General features: G+C 41.5%; 1 protein-coding gene across 4 annotated transcripts in view; it reads right to left on the bottom strand.

Moving 5' to 3' along the window:
• The window catches only part of PAX3 (paired box 3), a 79,443-nt gene that overhangs the window by 26,098 nt on the left and 26,016 nt on the right, over positions 1 to 27,329 (bottom strand). The window lies entirely within an intron of this gene.

Raw genomic sequence — 27,329 nt, 5'->3', positions numbered from 1 at the left:
GCTAGTGTATCTCATCACATTTAAACATTCCCACTTGTTTGCAACTTACTTGCCTGTCTTAGGACTACCTAACATAACCTTAGGACAGGCCAGACAACTGTTAATATTTAACAAAAAAAAAAAAAAACAATCGAGACGCACGTCACACAGAGAAGTCTTGTAAGAGTAGCTGAGAGCAATAGTTTGACTTGACTCCTCCAGTTACTAAAGCAAGGAGATTCCAGCATATGTGATGTCCAGAGCTGAAATACACAGACTGTGTGCTTCCTCTGCCTGAGGTTTCATCATTATTCCTCCTGACCTTGGGAGGTTTTCCAGCACAGAGCACGGCTACACACAGACATCCTGATGCTCAGTCTCCAGGAAACAGTTCAGGACGTGGCTGCAAAACAGCCAGGTTATGTTGGACCAGAGGCCCCTCACACCACACTCCAAGTCTGTACTTAAGGAAAGTTGGCAAGAAACAGGCCACGTACAGCATGTCTGTAACCCAGGAAGGGGCTACCAACTCCTGCGATCAGCGGTTTAAAGAGAAGTCAGAACCAAAACTCTTACTGGGTTTCATGGACCTGAAGAGGGTGAGATCACACACACAGACAGACAGCTCCTGGCATCACTGCTTGTTTCCCCCTGTGCTCCCTGGCAATCAAGTGGACTTCAGCTACAGCCCAGCCACAGCTGAACCATCTCTACAACTGTGAAGGCAGCGAAGCCTCTTCCAGTACCCGACCACATTCTCTTTCTCCAACAAGCAGTAACAAACCAAAAGAGTGGACTTTCAAAGCCAGTCTTCTCTTGCATCAGCTGCTGTCCCAGGCAACAAGCATTCCCTCTTCCCCAAGTCTTCAAGGGAAACCACCTAAAGAGGGCAGACACTCCCCAGTGATGCTGAAACTGCTTGCTCAGTTGAAACACAAGCATTGCTTCTACTACTTCAATAATTCCAAATAAATCATTGATATAGACATTGATTTAGAATAATTGTAATGTGATTTATTTTAAAGTAACTGAGAACACAAAGCAAGAAAGAAATCACTGTTTCTCAAGCTCCAGCTAAAACCCCCACCATGTTCATTTCTAGCTATCTTACATTTCCAATTTCACTCAAGCTGTTTGAACTAATAAATACACCTAATCTGTTTACTTGGTCTTACAGCATGAGAAAGACAAAGTACTTTTTCAGACAACTCAGCTGAAGAGTTTATGAATTTCTGCATACCAAAAAAAGAACAATTTCTGCTCGACCAGAGGCTCTTATGCAAAAGCTATCTTCATTGTCCAGACACCATCAATCGCTTGGACCAAACATAGACAGGACATCAGGAGCTCAGCGTCAATGTACTGTGAAAACATCCAAGTCTCAGAGTCTCTTACTCACATGGAAGTTTTGTCCCAAGTAAGACTGGATTAAGCTGTTCTGGTGCTTGAGAATATTGTCCTCGAGAACAAAGGGGAATCAGTGCAAACATCCTATCCCAAACAGTTCAAGTTCATTCCCTATTAAACAGGCAATCTAGGGTACCCCAAAATGAACATAACACATTGTCTGAATTAGTGACAAACCCCAAATCTCATTTGGGTTCCCAAGCGACACCTGCCTTCCTCAGCAACCGCCAAGTTACAACCCTCCAGGATGGCTTCATGCTGCTGCTCAAGAATGAAAGGAAACATAGGATATTTACAATACAGTTTTCCAATGTTAACCTCATATTCAATCACCCACCTTAAGCAGAACAGCTGCTGCTGACAAGCTAGACTAGTGGAGGACAGCACACCAGCCATGCTAACAGGGGCATGTTGGCTAGCACTGTGCTCTAACCATACCTGATGCGGTAAGATCTGAAACAGGACTCAGGAAGGTCCCTTTTGGAGACAACTTTCCTGACAAAAGTTGCCATTGATTGTGCATGACGAGGTTTTTTTTTAAAAAAAAAAAAAAAAAAAAAAAGTCAAATGCCCAGATCTCAGGATCTCTTTCAATACTCTCAGACTCTACATGTATGGAACTTCTTCAAACATCTACATATATACCTATAAAAGCCAGCTTAAACCGTGCAATTTGAAGTGGATATTTACCACTAAATTTCTGAAGTGAATTCCTTCATCAACTGGGTGATGTCAGCAGACCTATAACGATCTTTCTAAAAAATGTTTTATAAAGACTTAGTAACATCTTGGGATGTTTCTCTGCACCTTGCATTCATACAGCAATGAGAATGCAGAACTGAAACACTGACTTAATTTCATTTTTATTTTAGCTTTACATTTCATTAAGCAGTATATGAAAGGCACAAAGGTAAACCAGTCAGAAATAACTGAAGAAAGTATCTAAAGAGTCCAGGACAATACATCTAATCAAGTACAAACATTTAGAAAGAAAGTAATAAAATTAAAGTAGGGAGAAAATGTATATCAAATGAAATGGCTTTCATACCTATCTGATTTCACTGGTGTTACCTTCCCCAGGCCTGGCTGCTATGTGCAGCTTTATTGAAAACATTGAGTTCCTTTGTCTTGTCTGATCTGCAGTACTAAAATTAGACAAATGTAATCTCAAATGACAGCTACATGTCTGTGCTACAGACTACATTATTTTTATTTCTTACACAGTCTTCTTAAGAAGAGTTATTACATTATTTTTATTTACAGAGGCCTTACAGGCCTCTTCTCCCAGGCAACTAGCGATAGGACAAGAGGACATAGCCTCAAGCTTCGCCAGAGGAGGTTCAGGTTGGACGTTAGGAAAAATTCTTCTCAGAAAGGGTCATTAGGCATTGGAATGGGCTGCCCAGGGACGTGGTGGAGTCACCATCTCTGGATGTATTTAAGAAAAAACTTGACGTGGCACTTAGTGCCATGGTCTAGTTGACGTGGTGGTGTCAGGGCAATGGTTGGACTTTATGATCCCAGAAGTCTCTTCCAACCTGATTCATTCTGTGATTCTGTAAAGATTATCAGTTTCTGACTAATAGATCCACTGACTTCCATGATATGAAAAGATACTATTCAGCACAGGTAAAGGTGGTCAGATTTTAGCTGGCTTATTTCTATCTCCATCACCTCCACAGACAGACAATACACACATCATTAACCTTTACAGTTGTCTCAATGACCTTAATACTCCAACCCCTCAAGCTATAAATAGGAGAAAGAAGGAGACTCACCAGTGCCCTAGGAGATCCGCAGCCAAATCCCTGGGGATTGCTGCTTCCCTCCTTACTGCACAGCTTCAAACAGGAGAGGCAGCCAAAAGCACTACCAGTAGCTGAGCCATGAAGTTTAATTAAAGAAGGAATTACAGAATTAAAGAGTAATTATTTGTCGCTTAACCCCTCGCAACCTGTCTGGTGGCCTGAGGAAACACGGCATAATGGTTACCATCATGATACGCAAAAAACCTCTGCCCAGTGTCATAAGCATTTGGTCACCTGGAGCTCTGCAATGATCGCTTTTCCAAACACTGTGAATAGACACGTTGGGACAAGAAACCAAACAACAAAATAACACACAGGAGGTCATTCTGTAGGTTGTTCTTCCTCTCAGCAAGACATTTCATTTGAATAATTAAATAACAAAAACATGACAACCATTTAAAATCCATACATTATGGCTGCAGCACAGCGCACCTGACAAATGCAGGCAGAAAGGATTATCTTTCTGTGACCCGCGAAGGCACAGCTTCTCTGGCAATCCTTCACTCACTGAAATTTTTTAATAAAATATTACATAGCCTGTTCCTGTAAGCATAACAGCCTGGGGTCTGCCCTAGATAAATTCTGTGTAGCCACAATCTAGCTAAAATAAGACCAAAAAAACAATATACCAAAGGTGAGGGAGGGTTCCGGTAGTGGTTTTATGTGCTAGCTACCCTCCCCAGACCTTCCCATTTCTTTATTTATGCAAGATTAATTTCACAGGATCTATCCCTCGCACCACATCTCTATTACTTAAGGCTCGGCCGGGGCATCCCCAGTGCCAGGGCGTCCCGCACCGGGAGGAGCGGGCACGGCGGGGCGGCCGGCGGATCCCCGCAGCCTTTCACGTCCAACAAGACACAAGTGACCTGCCTCGTGTTTGCTCGGGTGCAGGCGCGGAGGAGTGCAGCGGGGCCGCCACCCCCACACAAACCCACAGTAAATGACAAATGACACTTTCTCTTTGTGATCTTTGGGATTTTTGTTGACTTATTTGGAGGCTTTTGTTGGGCCCTAAGAAATGGCCTGTGGCTGGGGCCTATTGGAGCGATTTCCACGCTCCATCTGTGGTATCCATCAGCGGGGCCTTTGCCCGCATTCAGGGCTCTGACACCTGCCTGGCAGGATGCGGGAGGCACAAAGGGGGCTGCGGGGACGCGAGGGGGGCGGTGGGCCGGGGCGAAGGGGGTGCACAGCAGGGGTTAATCCCAGCTACCCCCTCCCCACACCTCAGCACCTGGAGGCGCCCCTCCAAGGCTGCCTCTCCCTGCCAGAGGTAAGGGGGCTCAAGCGCAACCCTCCGTCATATTGCGGATGAATTAATGAGGAAAGGGAGGGAAAGAGGGAAAACCATCCCAGGATGCGGCCGTCAGCCTCACCCCAGGCACTCACTAAACAAACCTCCAGCACTGGCTCTCTTCGAGGGCTGGCAGCGGTGGTAGGTGGCCAGCAGTGCATTCCTCCCTGGATCCTTGTTTGTTTTGGGATAGGCTTTCAGCAGCTGGCGTTTTAACAGCCGACGGACTAGAAATGCATCTGGCGTCCTTTCTTTTCTCAAAATAAAGTCCACAGGAAAATAAAATGGCATCTTTATTTCCTACTAGCAGCCCCCCTCTCTCCTCCCCTCTGGGCAGTCCCATTTAGGGGCCGGCTCATATTTGCATACAAAATATAATGAAGACTCCGGAGCCGACCAACTACCTCCCTCCCAGCGCAGCAGCCCTTCATTTTGCTGTATCTGCCTGGGGAAACCTGACGCCAGGCTCCCCTCTCCTCCTCCCGAAATCTCGCTGTCACAGCAAGGAGCCGTTAAAAAGAAAATATGCCCTGCCAGGTCTGTGCTAATCAAAACAGGACAAATAAACTCTGACACTCAACAACTCCCCGAGTGCCCGCAGCCCTGGGTGGAGACTACAGATTAGTTATGAATATGGCAGGCAGCGGGGAATGAGCTTGGGGGGTCTGGAGTCACCCCCCAGCCACCTGTGAGCGGTTTAAGACGCCATAACTGAACACCATGTTTATCTAAGATAAATCATGCTCCCACGATTAGAAGAACACCCCTAAATTTTAGGTTGTGCTGCTCCCACCAAAGCACTTCTGGCAAGTTTACCAGGACTCTGAGTTGCAATTTTATCCCATTCACTGTTCACTTTTTTGTGAACTGTCAACAGGGGAAGAGAACAGACAGGAGATGCGGGCACCCCATTAGGTCACAGCCCAAAATTTGGTAGTAGTTGGACTCCTCTTCGAGAGGAAAAGGAAAAGCAAATTTTCTAAAAAAAAACCAAAAAAAACCAAACAAACAAACAAAAAAAGAACAAAACAAGAAGCCACAAAAGATTTGTCGGTGGGGTTAAGATAAAACACGCTAATGCTGCTACATGCTCCTATTTCCCTGTTAAAAGTGAAAATTTCAGATCAGCAAATATATGAGAAAAATCTCAATCTTGCTAGAAAGCAACAGAATATCGAGTACGATGTGAAATACTCACAAGTAGTAAAATTGCTTTTAGCCCTTTCTACTGGCATTTTGACTACGATATATTAAAAAGCAAGAAACGAAGCCAAAAAGCAAGCCTCTGTTCCAGACATGAATATCACTCATCTAACAAGGATTAAGTCACACTTCAATTACTCCTTTGAAAACCACTGCTATTTGCAAAGGGCATACTTACAAAAACATTGTAAATGGCTTTTTTTAAACTCCACAGGCACTTTGCAAAAGTCTGCAGTGAGAGAATGAGAGAAATGGGGAGAAAATATGTTGCTGTTTAAGTAAACTGATTAATAAGAGTAATTAATCGGTTACTGGAATTGGAAAAGAGCAACCCCATCTCCTGGGAGCTCTAAGCTGAAAAGTCAGCACAGAAAGGGAACAACCACCACAACAGTGATAAAAGTGATCTTCTTGAGAGAAGTGGATGGTATTTTTATTTTGTTTGGGCTGATTCACATAGAGAAATGTGCTTTGTACAGCAAAGTGAAAAGGAAAACAGTAGCTGCAGTAAAAGGAAATGGCCAACGGTGACTTTTATTTACAATTACCAAGAGACAGGCTATTATTGACCATATGTGCCACAATCACCCTCCTTATCATGGGTTGGCCATCATGTCCATTGGGAGCTGTTAATGAACTGGGTAATTGAGCTGCTGACATGTGTTACCAAAACAAAACAATAGGAAGAAGAGACAAATGAACATTTTATTTGCCAATCAGAGTAGGTTCCGCTTTTCAGAGAGCTGTGCCTAAGTAAGTGGCTGAATACATAAAACAGTGCATTGAAGGCAGGCAGATGCATGCACAATAATGGTTAACTGACAGCCTATGGCCCATCTGTGCTTAACATTTTGTTAAAGAAATTACTTGACTTGCTAAAGAGACAAATCATACAGCTGCCCCAAGTGCTGCATTATAAGAGATAAATCATTAACTAAACTGTTTCATGCTTAAAATGACAACGCATATTAACAGTTGTGCAGGGACGTTTTGTCAGCACAGCTTGACGCAGTTATAACTTACAAAAAATGTGACAGCTCATAGCTATTCAACGATTTCTACTTAGAAGAGAATGACAACACTGTGAAAACAATTTCACCGCACAAACAATAGACAATTCACAGTCTCTTCTTTTTAAAAATATATGTAATTTTTTAAATGATGAAATAATATGGAAAGGAAAAAAAATGGCCAGCATCTAACTGTTCTGCACCATTAATCTGCTAGCACGTACTTCATTCAAAACCACAGAGCATCAAAAAGGAACACATTCCATTTTAAATATCAAAGACTGCATCGCCAGCCCTAAGAATAAATGGCTAATTCTCAACTGTGCATGAAAGGATAAAGAATTTCTAGAGTGAAAGGAAGAGAAGAGGAAACTGCAAATACAACTACAAAAATCTCTTCTTATTCCCCCACTTCCTCTTCCAAAAAGAGATTTGTTTTGTTGATACAAGTAACATTAAGTACTTAACAGCTTTGCATGTGGGCCTGATCCCACTCTCAAGTTTCACTGCTGTAAATTTGCACAGGGAATTACTATCATTACTATTTTATGTTGTAAACTAAATATAAAGGAACTGCAGTTAGCACTCAGACCCTATTGTACAGGTAGCGCACACACAAGGGTCTGTACAGCCCTTGGGAAAGGAAACCTGCCCAAGGGAGGGCAGAAAAAACAGACCCCTCTCCTCCCAACTTAGTTGCACAGACCAGGGCAAGCCAGATCCTCAGCCAGATTTCCCTGAGCAACTGCACTACCTGAAACAAAAAAACAACACAAAATGCTATTTGGTAAAACTCCTGTAGCCTGTGGGAACTTTCCCTGTGGTTTCAGAGGTTGGTGCTCACATAAGGGTTAGCTCAGGTTTAAAGACTAAATAAAAGGTAAACTGCTACAACCTTCCCCATAAAGACAAGGCTGCCTTGCTGACTTTGTACGATTTCTATTCACTGGCCTCAAAGGACTACTCTGCTGTTTCCACCGGTATAAGAGCAAAGCTGGATCCAGGCAAGCTTTGGCCCTTGCTCCATCTCTCCCGTCATTCCCAGCAGATCCAGGGGAAGGAGTTCAGCGAGAGGGAGCTGGCACTGTAATAACCCCAGCCACGACAAATCGCTCCAGCACAAACCCGTACAATCACACTGTCACTGGACTCTGAGTCACCCCAGACCATCTCTCTGAATAGAGCCTATTGACTCGGAGAGGAGGGCTTTTTGAAAACCATGAAGAAAAGTCACAAGCACGTCCCGTTGATTTTCACCGGGAACTCACGAGTACCCACATCTCGGGGCTTTTCCAACCCTTCCCACAGGGAGCATCCATGGTAATGCTGCAAAAACAAGTAGTGTATTTAAGCATTGCAACATCTTGTCTTCTCACTTCAAAAAACACTAGGAGATTTCAAGGGAAAACTTCCAGAGGACTCAAAAAAAACCAAACAAACAACTTTGCCACCTAAACTTAGAAAAAGATGAAGGAAAATAAATTCTCAAATCCGAATTAGGTTTGCTCTCAACAACCTTTCAGAAGTTGGTATTTTAGGTGATATTTTAGTATAAAAGACAGGGAGACTTAAGAGGAAAGCTAAATCTCTCCTTTCAAGTCCCAGAATATACTAATAAAAGGCTGGCATCATGTCTTCAAGCTGGTATCAGCTGATGGAAGAGCCAATTGGTAACAAATTAAGACTGAAAACATTGAGTAACCTGGGAGACAGAATTTGTCAGCTGAGAAATTAAATAAAGCAAATGAAGGAGTCTCTGGGTAAATAATGAGACTGTATTAGTGAGTTAAAGCACTGTGAATAGTTGAGCCATCAGCAACCTCTCACTGTGTAGACAGTGTGGATTCTTCAGAAGAAAGAAAAAAAAAAAAATCTATACATTGTATTTGTCTCAATCCTTTGCAACAACAGCACGCAAATAAAACTCCTGAAGTTACACAAGCTGATCAAACTTGCTGAGCACACCAAGACAGAAAAAGCTTACAAGCTTTTTTCAAAACCAGCTCTGCACTGCTCCACTGGATTTTGACCAACTTGTAGCATTGCTAAAACATTTTTGAAGAAAAAAGAAACTGTACAGATGCCTAAGGTAAAAAATTTTGAGAATGATTTAATACATTTCCTATCTCTCTTAACTAGTTCTAGCACCTGAATTAATACCACCTTTGATTCAAAACAGACAAACACTGACAGAGCAAGCTGTTGCAGACAGCTCCATCACAGTGTCAACATCACAGTTCTCAAAGTCTCTATGGGAAATCAAGGCTACCATCTCTTCTTAAACCCACAGCTGCAGCCAGACCACCCCTTAAGCCACTTTTACCTACTACAGAGCTAAAATGAGTTATATGATCATCTTTATTTATCATTCTCAGGACTTGGGATGGCCAAAATATTTCCAGACTTTTTTTTTTTGTTTAGGCAGAATATTCAATTTTGTCATTGAATACTCTGTTTCCTCAATAAATCACTTTGCTTTGCAGAAGATTGCTGTTTTTTTGTGAAAGAAAACTAAAAGCGCTGACATTTCTTTTTTCATTTTCCAGACTTTAGTCAATAGAAAAGGTTAAATTTTTGACTCAATATTCTTTGTGGCAGTGATTTTCCAATGTGCTATCTACTCCTGCCAAATGCCTCTTTTCCAGCTATATCTGTTAATAACTCAAGATCACTCCCCATCACAACTACATAAGAATTGGGGTGCTGACCTCAAAATCCATCATCTTTTATCGTGGGACCTGGTCCTACTGGGTACCGAGCCCTCCAGTCCCACTGGCCAAAGATAGTCTCTGCCTTTATGGTTGTCCCAGTATTTGGGATGAAAGGACCCTTTGCACTGTTACAATGGGATAGCAGTAAGGTACTCAGCACCTCTCTGTGTTACTTCCCATCGGGTTTTTCATTCTCACCTCCTACCTTGGGCACCAGCACAGGGGTGCAGGACTCCTTGGTGCACGAGACTCACTGGAGTACACAATGCTGTTTCACTTGTTATACTGCCTGTGATGCCGTTACAGTAATTAACTTGGGTCCACCCAAGCACTGGTCACCTGCAGCTTCTCCTTGTCTCTTGCCCTGTGGAGTTTGTGTGCCAGCAAGCTTCCGGCATCATCTTTTAATTACCCTTCCCAGTGGCTTGTGGTGCAACACCTACATATAACCCAAACTGCACCTGTTAGGTGAAACATGAGCAAACCAACCTCGCAAAAGCTATTAGAGCTCACAGATGCCACCTGACCATACCATTACCATCTTACAGATACTAAACAGACATGAGAAATTAAAGCAAGACATTTTCTATCTTTTAGGCAGACATCAAAACAACTGAAATTTGGATGATTGTAAAAGGAGTTCCATGTGCACACACAGTGCTACAAAGAGATTAACACTGTGATTTGCGAATAATGAAGCAAGGTATAAAGCTTGCTATCTATTCAAAAGAAATATGGGGAGCTTAATTTCTGAAGAAAACCCACCATTTTTCAGTCCAATAAGAAAACCAGAAGAAAGCCCAACAGCAGCAGACCTCAGAGCAGTCAACAGAAGGGATGGATGTGCTGTGCTGGGCTGCGGCCAACCCCGCAGCACCTTTACAGCACAGAAAATTTGTCCAGCTGGGAATCACTCTTGATCCATTCTCTACACCACAGACATATGTAATTCCCATACGTTTCCTCTCATTTACTACTTGTTGACAGATGCTGATACATGCTCTTGAAAACCTACAAGAACGATGGTTGCTGGCAAATGCTTAGTGGTAGAGACGTTAAAAAAAATCATTTGACTAAACATACACATGCTTACATCATCTGCTTTGAAACCTCTACAGATATTAACAATACATTTATAACTGTCTCTCTGAATTATTAGCAGCCCCAAAAACTGAAAAAGTAACTCTGCACCAAATTTTGTGAGATAAACACACTGGCTATTCTTAAGTATTCCTCCACACAGATAAGACAGAAGCGGCAGGAAGCCTGTTGGTATAACCTGTAGGCTTTGCTTGGGCACCAACATTACAGAACACATTATGACTCTCTTGTTTCTTTTTTCCCCCCACTCCCACAATATCATTTATTTTGAAAGCATATTTTGTTCAGGAATCAAAAGGAAATAAAGTTTTAATTTATATCAAGCCCCTTTATATAATTCCAACATTAACAGAGATTTGAAACCATAAGAAATGAAACGTGTGTTGATGAGCAGGCAATCCACAGTGTGCATACAGCACAACTTACATGATACTTGCATTATTATGCCAATGTAAAATGTTAGCTTAACTATTGCCCTCACTATATTAATTTTAGCAGACTTCACCATGGTGCTTTACATTTTGTAGCTGTTTAAAATTAACTATGATTTCAAGCACTTCCCAACAAAATTTGACTGCAAAACATTTCCCGGAAAGCTGCAAATTAAACAACAAATAAGTCTGCTTCCATTTTTTGGGGATGGGGGTGTACCTTCACTCTGTATAATTTTTTAAATTAATAATTTTTAAGTTTTTAAACTTAAGATCCAGGGATTTTCCTCAAATTTTTTAGGTAAGCCTTTCAATAAACAAAAACATTGAAGAGCCTGAGCAGAGAGATAAAATTTCAGACTAGGGCTTAGATGTTTGTTCAGTTTCTAAGAGTCTTATGGATTTGAGGCCGGATTGGGCCATTTAGCTAATCTACCCTGTATTTATTAACACCTGTGAAGCAGTATAAATCCAATACTATACCTCTGATATATGTCAAGCATGTGGGACACCTCCTGCATCCCACCTGCAATTACAGCCTCCCAGGTCTGATACTCAAGACATGCAACCCAAGGTGCCAGGCCCCCAGTTCTCACTGACTTCTCCTGATTATTTTCCATGATTTTTCATGCTCACACTATCTCACCCTGCCATGTTGTTTCCAAATCAAGCTTGCAGTTCTTCACTCTTGCACAATGCAAGGTGTTACAGGATGCCAAAATGCCTCAGAGCTCTGCAGTACTGCACTTGCTGACATACCTGACAAAAAAAAAATGACAGATTATTAAGCACTTTTTAACTGAATCTTTCCTACCGCAAATCGGAGAGGTCCTATTTTTTGCTGTCTCAGCTTTCAGAGACTTAAGTAGCACAGAATATGCTACACACGCTATCCTTGACATACAGTACCTTTTGACGGGCACACCTTACGTACGGAGTATGTATGTAAATGCAGACACAGTAGTGCATAATCTGCAAACGGTGCGTGCATGCGTGAAAATACAAAACACACCTTCTGTTAACGCCGACAGTAACAATCATCTGGTATGAAAACAAGCAGAGAAAAGGCGGCAGGTTTAATTTTGTAAAGACACAAGTGTGCTGATCTCCTGATATCCTGAGCACACAGATCAAGGCAGTACCATGATACAGGCACTCTGCATGTAGTGTCCAGAAAACATAAGCACCTGGAGTTTCAATGACTTAAAGTGACGTGATCGTCTAAACAGACAGTATTTAAGTGATTTATAAGGTACAAAACCACACATACTATCACTCATTTGCTCCTTGCCATTCCCAATGGAAGAGATACTGAAGAATCTAGTTCTTCATGCCAAGTATCAAATGCAAATCGCATCATTTCAGTAGTCTTTGGATCAAGCCTCTAGACCCAGATGTAGCCCTCAGTCACCCACAGGTATCAAGAATTTCCATGCACGGAAGACACAAGGTAGATGGCCTTTAATTTAGTTCTTTTTCCACAGATGGGAATCCAATTAAAGCCTTTTTTGGAGGATGAAGAGAAGTTCATTGTTAGATGATCTCCCACACACTGAAAATCAATGATTTCATTAAAGCTAATGGCTTTACCCTCCAGAAATAGGGCAAATTCTCTAAGAAAACAGTGAAAGTGGTCCCACAGATCTGCAATGTTTAAAACTAAAAAAAAAAAAAAAAAAAAAACCAAAAAAAACCCACCAAAAAAACCAAACCAAAACACCTAAATGCAAACATATGAATTCAGAAAACTCTTAAAATGCCTATTTTCTTAGCTACAATCTTCAATCTCTGTAAAATCAACTACCTTAAATTGTGAGGCTGTGGGTTAATTGATAGCATGTATTTAAAGGTTCTTTGTTTCCCACAGGTCCTCAACATTACAGGGCCGGGGGGGGAAAGAGGAATCTGGGAAAAGCTTTCTGTCAACTATAAAACCATAAAAATCCTGGCTCCTGCTTCATCTTGCCTCCCAGTGCTATGGCACCACTGAACTGCGTCCCTGTTTGTTCCACTTGTACACGACAGAGGACCACAGCCTGCGAATGTGATGTCAGGGGCACATGTGATGCCAGGTGCCCTGTAACACTGCAAGTGAGTGTCTTAACAGCTCCACAGTAAAACACATAAAGAGAATGCATTCATAGGTGGAAATAAAAGTAGTTCTCATTGTTTCTATTTTCTCCTGAAAATACCAAAATTGTCCTAATACTGCACCATATTCAAAAGCAAGAGAGTTTCTTGAAAGCAGACTCTTCACAGCTCCAGGGTGCTTGGCATTTGCCTGCTACCACGTGAAACCACAACAGGTCCTAAAATAGGAGCTTGGGTTTGGCTGCGTAAGAGCCATATCTCGTCTTGTAAGTCCAGTCTGAAATAGAAATAACCCCCTGATGAGTACTGGAAGAAATGCAGCCACTAACACACAGTCCACCTCCCCCTACCTATGCAGGCAAGCAGTACATATTTTGGTGGACTTCTCCAGGAAGCTTAGAAAACAAGTATTCAACACGCACTAAATTTCAGCAAAAATCACACACTTATTTTTTATTTGACAGCAAATTTTTAAAATGTTATTTTTTTTCCTCAATTCACACCCTGTGGATTGTGAGATGCAATTCTCTCTTGCTTTGGGTCAAATCCTGCTGACAGCCACATCAAAGTGTTAAATACAGATTAGGAAGTCAAAACTTGGCCTGCAACCCAGCCGGACAGAGCCCAACGATAGGGCCTGACTGATGCCCCAGATGCATACGGGGGAGCCTGCCAGAACGAACTCTGCACAATAGCAGAGAGACAGAAAAGAATAAAAGCCAAATGCTCCCAGCCAGTCTCCAGTGTCTGTAAAGGAAAAGAGATCAACTGAGAAATGATCTCTTTGCAGCTCTTCTGAGTGGCTTCCTTTTTATTGTTACAGAAGCAGGGTAAGGAGATCCAGGGTCCCAGGTTTAAGGCTGCCCAAGGGGATCACAAACCACAGAAACAAGTGCAAGAGAGCTACTCTGTGAGGGCCATTTTTGCAGACTTTTTGCCTTCATCTACTCTTGGCCAAGTAATCAGGCATTTCTCTGTCCCCGGTAGCACATAATGTGCCTTTGGGCTCACAGCAGAAGCCTAGAACATTTGTTGTTATGACGGACATCAAATTAGACAGGAATAAACAGAGAGGCTTCATTGCTGTGACAGTTTACCAACATCTCTGCTGTAGTCTGGGTATCAGTGGGCTGAGACCACTGCTCATCACAGAGCTCAAGAGCCTCCATCTCTGCTTTAAAGTCCAAACATGTCTGGTGTACCATCATATGCTTACACCACTAGGTCCTTTTCACAGGGACATCTGAAGATCTGTGTTGGTACAGCTCCCAGCACAGCAGCAGTCTGTGAGCAGGGCTCCTGTTTACCATAGCAATACAAATAACAAGTGGCTGAGCAACAGATGGCCTGGAAACACTTCTGATATTTTCAGTGACAATTACCTTATTCAGATGCTCTAGTTAGACTTTCCAAATCATGGTCTAAGGGCAGTTACCAAATAATACCTTACAAACAAGCTTTGACCCAGGCTGAACTCTGGTCAATATTCATTTAATTCTAACATATATCATCATGTATAAATGGATTAGCCAATATGTACAGTGGATAACTTCACAGTGAGTGCTCAGATTGCCGTCTTCAAAGAAGAGCCTCCCTCTGCCGTTAAAATTAATAACAGTCACGCTCTTCTGGTAAGGTAGCAGAATTTGTATTGCTAAAATCCCTGCACTGTTTTGAAAGTCTCCTTCAAACATCCAGGATTGGTTTTGCAAAACTCAAACATGCAGATTTTTTTTTTTTTCCAATTTGACTGCTCGGGAAAAAAAGTTTGCAAGAGCGGTTCAATCAAAACAGAACCTCATTCTAGCTTCTGTGGTCATCTCTGTCTTGCTTTTTCAATCCCACATGACTCAGAATCCTTCCTATATTGTTCTATAAGACACAAAACCAGTATAAGTGCCACTGAGATTTTTGATCAGGATCTAAAACAAGAAAAATAATTAGGATCTATGTGAGGAAGAGTCTAGACCAAATTTTGACCAACTCACAGCAAGTAGAACATCCTTGCCTGTCTCAGAGCAGTAACACATTTAACTAGAAAGACAAAACCAAGCATTGTTCCCTCCAGGAACATTATTGCATTGGAGACTTGAATTTTCATTACAACCTGGGACCATCAAGGTTCAGCGGAAGGTTTGTGATCTTTCTAAGCAAGCCTGGACTTTGTTTTGAATAAAAAATTGGCCTATTTATGGTTTTGCATCAAAGTCATGTGAAATGTGTGGTTTTGCATGGCTTCAATTAGAGACAAGCCTGAGGCACAAAAAGTTCAGATCCTGATCTGGATCCAGCTGAGGGACATTTAGACTAAGGCACTTGGTTCTTGTCCATCTCCGATTCCAGCACGAAAACCAGGTGGGACTCCCTTTCAGCAAATTCACGCTCCTCCCCAGATTTTTGCAGCTTTTCCAACTTGACATGGCAGCAGAAGCAGAAGGGTTCCTATGACTTCTGATGGGATCTGAAACCCATAAGACACTGAGTCCCTGCAAACCAAAACCATGGCATCTTCCCAGCTCTCACAATTAAGCTTTAAGCCATAAGGAAAAAAGAAAACCCAAATTAACAGCCATATTGACAGTTTTATAGACCCCTGCGGGCTCTGCCTACATCCAAAGAAGACAGTGGGGCTTTTTAAAATTAAAGTGAATTAGCAATCAAGTTCCTAAGAAGGATTCATTTAATAAATTAAAGGGCAGAATTCAAAACAATTTCAAAAGTAATCCTTTGGCCATAAGTCATTCTCTGTACAGTGGAAAAATGGAACACTGTCATTCTGATGCTTGTCTTAATTGGCATTCAGTTGTTTTCCTCTTTTAAAGTTATTGTTTATTACATTTGTTGGCATAATCTTGCAGTAAACTAATGTTGCCATCGGCTCCATCACGAGCAAGATAAGCTCCTAATTCTTTTCTCATAAATCCAAGGGCTTATTTGGTTAATTTCTGCAACAAGAATTTGGGAGAAAGAATTAGAAGTAAATTTGATCCTGCTGAGCTGCTGAAGGAACCAAGATTCCCACCCTCCTCCCCAGTCTTCGAGTCCACGCACACACTGAACAAGCTTTTTGCTTTCTGAATTTTGCACTCCACATACAGTATGGTTTCAGGAGTCTGTTCCCATGACACAGCGTGAGCACTCAGCTAGCATTAATTAGCAGAGCTCCGTTCAGGACCAGGCTGTAGTGCAAAGTATTTTGCGGAGCTTAAGCTCACAGTTTAGCAGTACAGATATTCTCACAAACAAAGTTAAAGTCAGTCCTGCAAACTCTTTGAGTGTTTATATCAAACTCAATGCAGCTACCATTAAAAGTGATGACTTACAGACTCCTAAAATGCCATTCCCTTTAATATGATTTCCTATGGTAACACACGATTCATTGGAAGGCCTTTGCACCTATTTAGGAACAGACAGACTTTCGAATTAACTTCAGTGGAGCCACGACAGATTATACCAGCAAAGGTTCGGCTGCTCTGTCATTTGGGTATGTTTCTAATTCATGTCATTTCATGCTTTCAGACCATGGTTGCAACTTGGTGAGGTAGGGAATATTTGCCCTTCTGCTTGTTTCACATTTCACCTTCACAGAATCACAGAACGTTAGGGATTGGAAGGGACCTCGAAAGATCATCTAGTCCAATCCCCCTGCCGGAGCAGGATTACCTAGATCATGTCACACAGGAACGCGTCCAGGCGGGTTTTGAATGTCTCCAGAGAAGGAGACTCCACAACCTCTCTGGGCAGCCTGTTCCACTGTTCAGGTACCCTCACTGTAAAGAAGTTTTCCCTCATATTTATGTGGAACCTCCTGTGTTCCAGCTTGCACCCATAGCTTTCCCTTGCTCGCACCTTCCAGGCTTTCCCCCCCCCCCACCTCCCCCATTCTGTGCTAGAGAAAAACAAAATCACATTAAAGTCTTCCATGTAAAATGGCAAGAGAGTGGGAAATCATCTGTCTTTAGAGGGAGAAGCATGTGGTCGTGGTATTCATTCAGGATGCTTTAGAGTGGAGACTGACTGTGCACTGGACAATCTGGGACCAGTAGTTCCTTCTCCACTTCCACTCTTCGAAAGGTCCAATGAGTGCTTAAAAACAAACAGACCAAAAACCAACCAAATAAAACCCAACAGTTCTCCACACACACCCCCAAATAAAACCCAAGTATATGAACTTGGCTCTCCCACACTCCAAGCAAGCATCCCAATGCCCAATAGATGGTAGTTACACAGATGAAGTGGAGGAACCCTGAGAGGACCCAGAGATGTCTCGTTACAGCTTCTCCCTCGAGGCCAGGGAAATGCCTCCCTTCCTTGAGGCAGGGAGATGCCTTGCTCACAGCAGACGGAACAGGCACTTTCTCCCTCTACTTCCAACCAGGAGTTCCAGCTGGAGTCAGGAAACTTCTCCTAGCAAATATGATGCACTCCCAAGAAAAGTCTGTTTTGTCCAACTGTCAGGGCCCAACAGTAAGTGTTTTGCTTAAAAAAAAAAAAATGAAGCTTGTCTGTTACGGCTCAAGATTTTCTCTTATGACTTTCCTTGTATACGTTACCAACAAAAAATTCAGAAAGTTTTATCAAAAGATTTAATTAAGAGTCTAGAACTATTCTGGTGTAACTGCACTGAAAAGCAGCAAACACGTTACTGTTCTCATGAGCACACCAAGGTTTTCCATTATGCTGACTGATGTCTCTGGTGTTTAGGACTTTCCAGGGCACGACGTTATGTGCTAAAGGCACAATTCAGGGCTACAACATTCACACTACACGAGTAAAAATCTAGCAGATAATCTCTTTTCTGTCACTTCTTGTCACATTGGTTCTCAGAAATACCCAATTATCATTGCATATTATATTTTAATTGCCATTCAACACAAACATAATCGGCTTTAGTGAACAGTCATATTTATTATTCTACAACTATGCTCTTCTCTACGCCCCCAAAGCATAACCAAAGTTGCACTGTTCAAACCAATCTCTTTCAAAAGTCAGGCAAAGTGTCTCCTAAAGGCACCAGAATAACAGTATTTAAAAGAATAGTATTCCACCTTTTTTTTTTTTTCTTGTTTCAATGGGGAGCATCTTAGTGTGGAACTAAAATAAGTCAACACCACAAAGCACAAAAGATTGCAAGGATTTTCTGCAGCATGGGCTTGTCAAAGCAAGTAGGCAGCCTTTGTGTGCACCGGCACAGCGGGAGCATTCCTCCAGGTCTGAGCGGCGGAATGCCCCTGGCCGCGGCTGCCCTGGGCGCCGGGGTTCCCACACCCAAGGCGGTGGGAAGAGGAGAAAGCAGAGCTGCAGAAGTAGCATTGTAAATGGGATGAACTGGTCAACACGCTTCTTAGGAAATGCATGGCTTCCAGGAAGAATCACATGGAAAGATTTACAATACCTCCGCATCAAAGGGTTTGACGTTGGCTGTACTGGTTCTTTCAAAAGACAGACATGTCTGTCCCCTATAGCGTCAACTCTACTGACTCAGGAAAGAGTGCACAGACCTTGCTGAGAATACTGTATGTCCACACAGAAGTATGTTTTAGCTTTTGATTTGCAAAGAGAAAAAAAAAACCCACAATAAATAACCCAAAAATAATGTAAATACAATCCCCATTTTCCTTTTCTCAATTAAGGATGCTTCAGTTTAAGCCTCAATCTTGCAAAGTGTTCTGCTAAATTATCAAGTTTCCCCAGTTAAAACTTCATATTTCTATTTTCCCTTAACACTTCGCACTGAAGCAGCTTTAAGGGTAACGCCTGTGTTAGAAGTGTGAATCCGTGACCCTCCAGTACACACTGACCCAAAGATAAACTTTGACCTGATGTTTGCTAATAACACTTCTTCTTAAGATGCCTTGTTTCTTTTATGAACTACTGCTTGACTCTAGGATCTAGAAGCTGACATGCATTAATATACATCTCTGGGTGCCCTTTGACTTGGCCATCAAGACCCTTTGACCCCAGACTTGATTCCTAAAGCCTGTCAATTGTTTGCAAGTGGAACAAACTTATTTTCTAGTAATAATTAATTTTGGTCATGTTTTATTAAGCATTTCTCCTCTTTTTAACTTGTTCTCATTTGAATTTGGGTATAACGGATGCTTATTTCATTTAGTAGTTTTACAGAGCACAAAAAATACCTAAAGATTCTCCTTCAGAGTTTAATCCTTTGTTTTCAAGCTTTGTAAAACTCCCAGTAATACTCAAGTGCCTTGACATTTCAAAAAAGCACCCCACGAACAATAATATATTCTAAAAAGCCTCCTTTTGTGCACTGCTTTTCAGATTTATCTGTATATTTCTGCAGCTTCACAACTTTTTTCAGATAACTTTACAGCACCCTTCAAATGTGATCCCACCACCATAAAAGCTGGTGGCAAAACTTCCATCAATTCCCACGCCAGCAGGATCCAGCCCCTCGGCTGAGGCACTTGGTGCTGGTTTCTAGCCAACGCTAGGCATTTTTAGACTTCTTGAAAGAAGAAATGTATGTGTCTACCCAAAAAAGTATGTATTTTTTTAGGTCATCTTAAAATATATATATACACACACATATATTCCTACAGTCTGTACTCTCTGTTTTAGCAGCCATCTACACATACTGTGTAGCAAAGGAGAGGGCGAGGAGCCTGCCGCCAGCCCATCCCCACCAGCTAAGGCACACTGCCGCTTCCTGGTACATTCCAAGATGGAAATTTCTAATTCCTGGAATCATGTTACATTATGGCAGGAATTGCTGCATTTCTGCCTGTTTTACATCAGGACTGAGAGATCGCACAGAGAGAATGAACGCTTTCCAGCACTTAGATGATGTATCAAGTGTACGTTGCACACATAGCATTATAGCAATCAGTGTCTGGTAAGGAACACCAGCAAATAAAAGGCCTCCAGTCTCAAGAAGGAGCGCTGGGACATGGCAAATGAGGGGTTTTAGCAAAACGAAGCAACTAGCCTTTATTTTTGTTCATAAAATGCAGCACAGCCTCAGCAATTATGATGTTATATTCTTAGAGCTGCTCTGTTTTCTTGCTAAGCAAAAATATTTCCCAAAAGCTCCAAGAAAACGCAGTTAAAAATTAAGTTTTATATTTAAAAAAAAAAAATAAATAAATCCACACACCACCAACCGTCACTGAAGAAATCTACAGGCAGGGACACATCAGGCAGTTGCACCAAGGAAAGGCAGAAGACAACACACTCAGGTTCCACTTCTTGCTGCAGCAGTTGAACACAACTCTGATTTGGGGTGGTAGAAAAGCCAGAAGACAAATTTCGTGCTTCCAAGCATCCCACTGCTGCCCTGAGGGGCGCATCCCAAGTGCTCACCCCACATCTCAGGTCCCCAGGCTGACACGCAGGAGCGTTTCCTTCCCTGCCATCTGCCCCCACCCCAGGAGCCAGCCCATGGCAGCCTCCAGCCCCAAGACACACTTGCCCCATGGGCACCAGGGCCTCCGTCACACACAGCACCTAGGAAACCCTACCAGGCAAGCAGCAGCAATCATGGGTTGGGTTTTTTTTTAAAATCCTTATGCATGCCTGAAAAGACACAAAATGTTCTTTCCTGCTTCCAGAACAGAACATACCCCAAACAACCTGGTGTTTGGATGAGCCTTTTCAGGGTTATAGGCCTGATTGCTCCCCTGGATCAGATGATCAGACAGATTTCTGTAGGACTAAGCCATGAGCAGAGACAACTGCAGCAAAGAGAGAGACCTGCTCCAAGCGCGGCCCTTGCAGGCAGCATCCATCCCACTGATGTGCTCTGCAGCCAGGGCTTGCTTTGTTTGAAACCAAATGCTAAGGAAGAAGCAAAGTTCCCTGAAGCTCCTGGAACTAAGACTGGGGTGCTGAGGCAGGCAGCCTGACTCTCCAGGTTTCCCCAGAACAGGGTATTCAAACACCAAGTTGGTTTTTGTATGTTCAAGTAATAGATAATGCACACCACAGGACTTTACAGTGATGCTTTCTGTTTTCTTTTCCCAGCTCAGCTGACTCTATCCAGCCACCCCTTCTTTGGTCCCTTCACAACATGAAGACTATTGCTTCCTTTTTCAGTCCTCCTCTCCAAATTTTAAATCAGCAGAGCCTATTGAACTGGTACACTACCCAACACCACAGTGCATAACCCCTCTGGGGTATGCAGTGATCTTCCTTGCTCCATGCAAATAGCTACTTCTGGGAAGTTAAAACAGACACTTTTCATATGCAGCAGAAAAAAAGAAGTTTAGACAGCTAGCAAATTACACCAAACAGTATTTCCACTGCCCTACATCCTGGTCCAAGTCCAACTGGAGATATAGCCAAGGCAGCTTGCACCAGCTGAGGCTTCATGCCCTTTCTAGATATCCTCAGTTTTCAGCTAACATAACGATACTGATAAACAGTCTTGATATATTCAGAGGGATCCTTATAAAAGCCTTACCCTCATCAAGTTTTATTAATAATAAAGTTCTCCTGTAAGGGGTCTGGTCCAAACTCTTAAAACCAAACAAAATCAATTCATGGATTTAATGCCCATGGACTATAGATAAAATCCTATGGACACCAGGAGGGACCCATTCCAAACAAGAAAGAGGTCATTGGTTCTGTACAGTTATTCCAGCTGGAATTCTCAGACAGTGAAGTGTTCACATAGTGCCATTTTTTCTATTAATATGTAGCATTGAAACTATACTATGCCTGACATATACAGGAATTGCTCTTCTTTTCTTCTCCTTTAAAAAAAACACAGTGGTCACGATAAAAGAAAAGTTGATATTTCTTCTTGTATGATGGCAGAACCCTTCATACAAGCACAACCACACTGAATACTCTCTTAGATTATTTGTTAGACTCAAGTTCAAAGCAGAGTGCAATGTAGCCAGGAAAAAAAAAAAATCCCTCTGGTTAAAATTTAGCATGCAAGATCTCAACAAAAGTGATTTTTGACTGTGCCAGTGCTTTTGTTTTCTCAACAACAGCGACCAAAAATGATTTCTTCCTTCTCCTCCACAGTAAACCATTACCAGCTGTTGATGGAGTATTTTTTAAACATGCATTAAGTCACATTGTATGTTGTCCATTTCATATGTGTAGAGCATTTTTTGCTACAAATTCTTTACTATGTTATACCAGTAAATCCAAGAGTACCACCCAATCTTGTAAAACAATTTAGGGCTTACTAATACAAGTGGGATTCCACTGAACAGGATCGCGCTGGAGACTAAAGTTACTTTTACACAAAGGTGATGGCAGCATCACGCTCAAACGCCAATGCAAAGCCTTTCGGCAGATTTTGCCTATACAAAGCAACAGCCACTCTTTCAAACTCAAATCCATTACGCATTAAAAAAAGATACAGGTCGTTAAGTGACATTGTGATACTTCATGTATTTCAAGACGGTTCTCTCCACAGACTTCTGTCCATGTGTCTGTTATTACACAATTCTTTGCATCAGCTGGATCAAGACTAGAGCGCTTCTCTCACATTGCAAAATCATTTTTATCTCCTTGTTTCAATAATGGTGATAATTTAATGCAACTATAAAGACAAAATCAGGAATCTTCTTATGCCAGGACCTTAAAATATGCCTGTTTATGGGCACATCCATTTGTGCAAATAAAATCATGTATTTGTTTTGTATGTGTAAATTCAGGCCAGTGGAAAATTAAGCCCTGTGGGGATAATTTAACCAACAATACAAAGAAAACTGTGAGGCAAATCTGAAACTTTGTCCTTAATTTACCCTGTTAGGCAATCTCATTTACCCTGTTAGGAATCTCATATCATGTGTGCTACAACACTTAGGTACAACAGCATATGTTAAGCAAGGAGAGTTGCAGCCTCAACTCAATCTCATTGTTTATTGTGGTTTAAAGTCTGACCCTTAACGTTATATGTGGTTTAAAACTATATTTGGAGGAAAGAGAGCGAAAACGACTCTCCTAGGTTTGTAAATGTGTTTGTCTTTAAGGTTTGTTCCAGAGGAAACCATGCGTGCCTTAGCTTGCTCCATATGCAAACCCTTACACGATTTTTAAACATGCTAATGCTCACATTCTGCATCTCAGGTTAATCGCGAAGGGTTTTTTGTTGGTTTTCTACTAGCAGCTTGCCTACAATCCACCGACCCACTGCTCTTTATGTATATATGTTGAATAATTATGAAGCAGTGAGTATTTATCACCTTTTCTGAGCAGTAAGCAGAAAGAAATACAATACTATTACTTCCAGCTACTGGCTTTCCCAAGATAATTAGATAACACAGTGGACTGAAGCCTTGGTTAGTCCAATGCTGTTCAAGTTAAGTGATTGACATGCCTCTGTCTGGCTGCTCTATTAACTGTTTCATTTTGTTGCTATTTGCAGTTTGCTTGGCTAATACTTCGAACAAATACAGACTGTTTCTTTAGCCCCTTTTTTCTCTTTGACCTTCTCCTGCCCATTTTCTTTGAGTCACTTCAAACTGCCTTGAAAAGGCCTGTTGAATACACACAGTCCATCAGAGTCCCAGGTTCATCCCATTCCTTGCCCTGAATGCTTTACTTCAAAGATGGGCCGCATTCTTTAATTGCCCTTTGAATTAATATCAAAGGGTCACAATGCGAGTGCCAAAAGAGAAAGAGGCTTTAATGAAGCAAAGAGCTGCCATTCATTTGCAGATAAGCACGTTTTTATGCCTGACTGGTCACCATGGCTAAATGCTTCGTGAAGAGGAGGCAGGGCAGAGGCAAAGAGACTTTTACTTAAGTGGTGATTAGTGCAAACAAACAAGAGTAAACAAATAAAAAACAACACAAACATCCCGACAACAGAAAATAAGTTAATATGGCTGAATGTGTTAAAAAAACACCCAACATCCTATCGCTTTAGTGAGGCCATTAACCCTTTGCAAAATGCTGGGGTTCAGCTTTGCAGAGCTGCAGCTCAGCCCCTGTTCCAGCCCCTTGCTTCTCTTCCACAAAAAAAAAAAAAAAAAACAACATTTTGGGGGGTAAACTTTCACCCTTACTCCTAGCCCAAAGACACAAATTGTTTTAATACAGTTGTTTCCAGAGATATTAAAAAAATAATCTGACTTCGCAATAAGGAATAAGAAATCAGCAAGTTAATGGCTTGTTTTTTTTCTGAGGCACAGCATGTTCAGTGGTTTGCATTTTAGTGCCTGTGGAATAACAAACTATACTTAAATTATTTATTGATTTACATGTTATTAATACATTCAGTACTGTGATAAAATGTGTGAGTGTTCAGCTTTCTTAATTGCCTGAACGTCTACGATATTTTCTTTTAAATTTCAATACTTGAGGATTCTGGTTGGTTGGCTGGCTGGTTTTGCTTATTTGAAACCTATGAAGCTGCACTAAGAAAACTTGCTCTGCTTCTTAATCCTACCTATGGAGTCTTCTATTTTCTCTTTAAAATACCAAGAATATAAAATTAAAATGAGAATCTTCAACGTATACTGTAATGCAATTACAGCCACAATGCAAGTATACAGAAACAAGAAGTTCACAGGTGTCCTCTATAAATTCTGCCTTATTATTTATAGACTCAGGCTTCTCTTTGCACAGAAATAATAACTTACTTAACAAATACAAGGTTGTTTTATTGCAGTAGAGTTATACCCCCATGAAAGAGGATTAGCTATACTCATAACAGTGTAAAAGTGCCTTAAAAGTACATTCACATCAGGAATTGTGCTGCTGTCTCCCATAACTAAGAAGGTTGTAGGGGTACAAACAGCCTGGAGAAACACAGACCACATTTTTAGCCCCACTTCTTCAAAAAGGATTTCTCATTAATATTGCATACACTTAAGCCTAACCCTGTGTGCAACCTGTCACAAGACTTTCCCTTACTGATGCTTCCTGTGATTTTTTTTTTTTTCTTTTACCCCTCTGCCACTACGCTGCTCCTGCCTTGCTTGGCAAGAGCACTCATCACTCGGTTCCCAGCTCTGAATCTTTATTACTCACCAGAACGTGAAGAACTTTGACCTTAAACATCCAGCTGGAAACTCGGTATTGACAAACACTGGAAAAGCATCGTGCATTTGTGAAGTGGAGGGCAGAGGCATAGCAAAGAAAACCATGCAACAGAAGATCGGAAAGGTGCCAGCTGCAGAAGAGGGACAGAAGTGGCTTGCAAGTTTCTATGCCAACACTAGCACAGCTAAATTGCATCTTTTTCAGAATACAAACCCATATGTCGAGCAGCCTGCTAGGGAACCGCTCGATTGTACTGCCTTAAGGTAATGGTACTACTGAAAGTTTAATTTGGGTGTTTTTTTGAGCTAGCCTGATTTGCGGTCCTACTTTAACACTAGTCAATACCCTAGAAACTCTGGATTAACTCTGAGATTTATTTCAGTAAATGTCAAACACCACCAAGGTTATACTGTTCTAACACCCGATGGTCTTCGGTTTTGGAAGTGTTACGTTTTCTAACACATTTTTCCAAAAATACTAGCTAATTTATTTGCCTTGTATTTTCCATATTTTGGATTATTAATTTCACTCGCCTTCAAATATTTGCAGACAGTCCTGTACATTAGGCTAGATTATACTATTAGCTGATAATGAAATACATACTGCCCCAATAGAATTCTTCAGCAAACCACAGCGCAGCTGACTTCTCTGCAACGCCAGCCTCAGTAGAGTATCAGAAGTGAAAGTGTGTCACACTGCATTTAGCAACAGCAACTTATACTCCACCACCACTCATGTAATGAGAATGTTTTCCACACACATGCAGCATGTTTAAGAGCAAGGCTGTGGGGACAGTGAGTCGAGCAGCAGATCGACACATGGCACAAGCGCAGGGCTCGAGGTGGCAAAGCTGTACTTCAGGGCTCACTCCAAGGCAGAGGGACTGGCTGCTTGGCCGGGTCACAGCACCAAACCACACACCAAAGCAGCCTCACCATGCCACAACCTCACAGAAAACCAGGGGTGGGTCAAGCCAGGTGCCACTAGGTTTGTTAGCTTCACAAGCAAAAGATGAGGCTCAGATACAGACATTGGGGCCCCAAAGCTGGCACAGCCCCAACTTCACCACCAGGAAGGATCTCATGGCTACCCACAGCCACTACATTACCATTACAGGAGCAGAGACCCTACATTTTGACCCACATCAGTCAAAACTAACGCAGGTCAAACACATCTACCCACATGGTAATTGCCACAATTATCACATTATTGAAATAGTCACTGAACACGTGGACTATCCTCTCTTGACTAGCAGTACAATGGTGTTCGCAGTTTGTATAGATCTTATTTGGCCCAAATTGCTCTTATTCATTAGCACTCAGACTAGAAATACACCAAAGTGTCATAATTATAATCCCTGACTATATTGTATAAATTGCATATGCAAAGCTACATCTGAAGTTACAGCACAGGTCTCCAACAAAGACAGCCAGACTTCCCATTTGGAACATGCTAAGAATCAAGCTAATAAAATAAAACAAATAGTCTAGATGCTCTCTGTCTTCTATATCCAGGTAACATTGCTTTACCTTCATACATTAAAAAACCCAAAACATTAAAACAGGAAAAAATTTATTTCCCTATGAAATTAACTCCTCATTTTGTCTGATCTGTCACTCCAGTTTCTATCAGTACATAAAACGTATTTAGTGTTACGGTAATAACTGTTCTAGAATAGCCTAACTGACAGGCAAACCAGACAAATATTAGTCAATCCATCTTACATATTCACTACCATAAAAATAGTTAAATTTCTATATTTTGTGAACCATAGAACTCTTTATTATTGTGATTATCATTATTGAATTATCAAGAACCACTATAAAATTTAAAACATAAGAAAATGTATTTCTTAATGTTTTCTATTACATAAATTCTTTACTGATACAAAGCAAAACAGCATCATTCATAGGTACGAGCCACTTCACACCTGACGGGCATGAACATAACCATCGCTGCTCCCCTATAATGAGTTAGGTGTCCATCCAGTACTGCCTGGGGCACGTGTGCTCCTGGACCATCTTTTCCTGGAAGTTTTGAGACAAATAACACAAGACCATTTTGTGACAACTGGATTCAACTATTCTCTACTCTCTGTCATCTTTTCAATATTATTTCTGGTTTTGGTTGTCACCTACATAGCTTAACCATCAGGCTTCAAACTCTTGATTATCCAGCTTTTTCTATTATCTTCAACTTCAGGAGTAAATGCTACACAAAGTCATTCAATACTGACAGTGATTTTATGTAATTATTATTGTTACTAAACAAAACAAGCAGAAATAAAATGCATGTAATAAAGAAAATTAATCAAAATA

This window comes from Nyctibius grandis, chromosome 8 (genome assembly GCF_013368605.1).
Source record: "Nyctibius grandis isolate bNycGra1 chromosome 8, bNycGra1.pri, whole genome shotgun sequence".
NCBI lineage: Eukaryota > Metazoa > Chordata > Aves > Nyctibiiformes > Nyctibiidae > Nyctibius > Nyctibius grandis.
The sequence above is the reverse complement of the archived record's forward strand: the minus strand, read 5'-3'. Positions and strand labels throughout refer to the sequence as shown.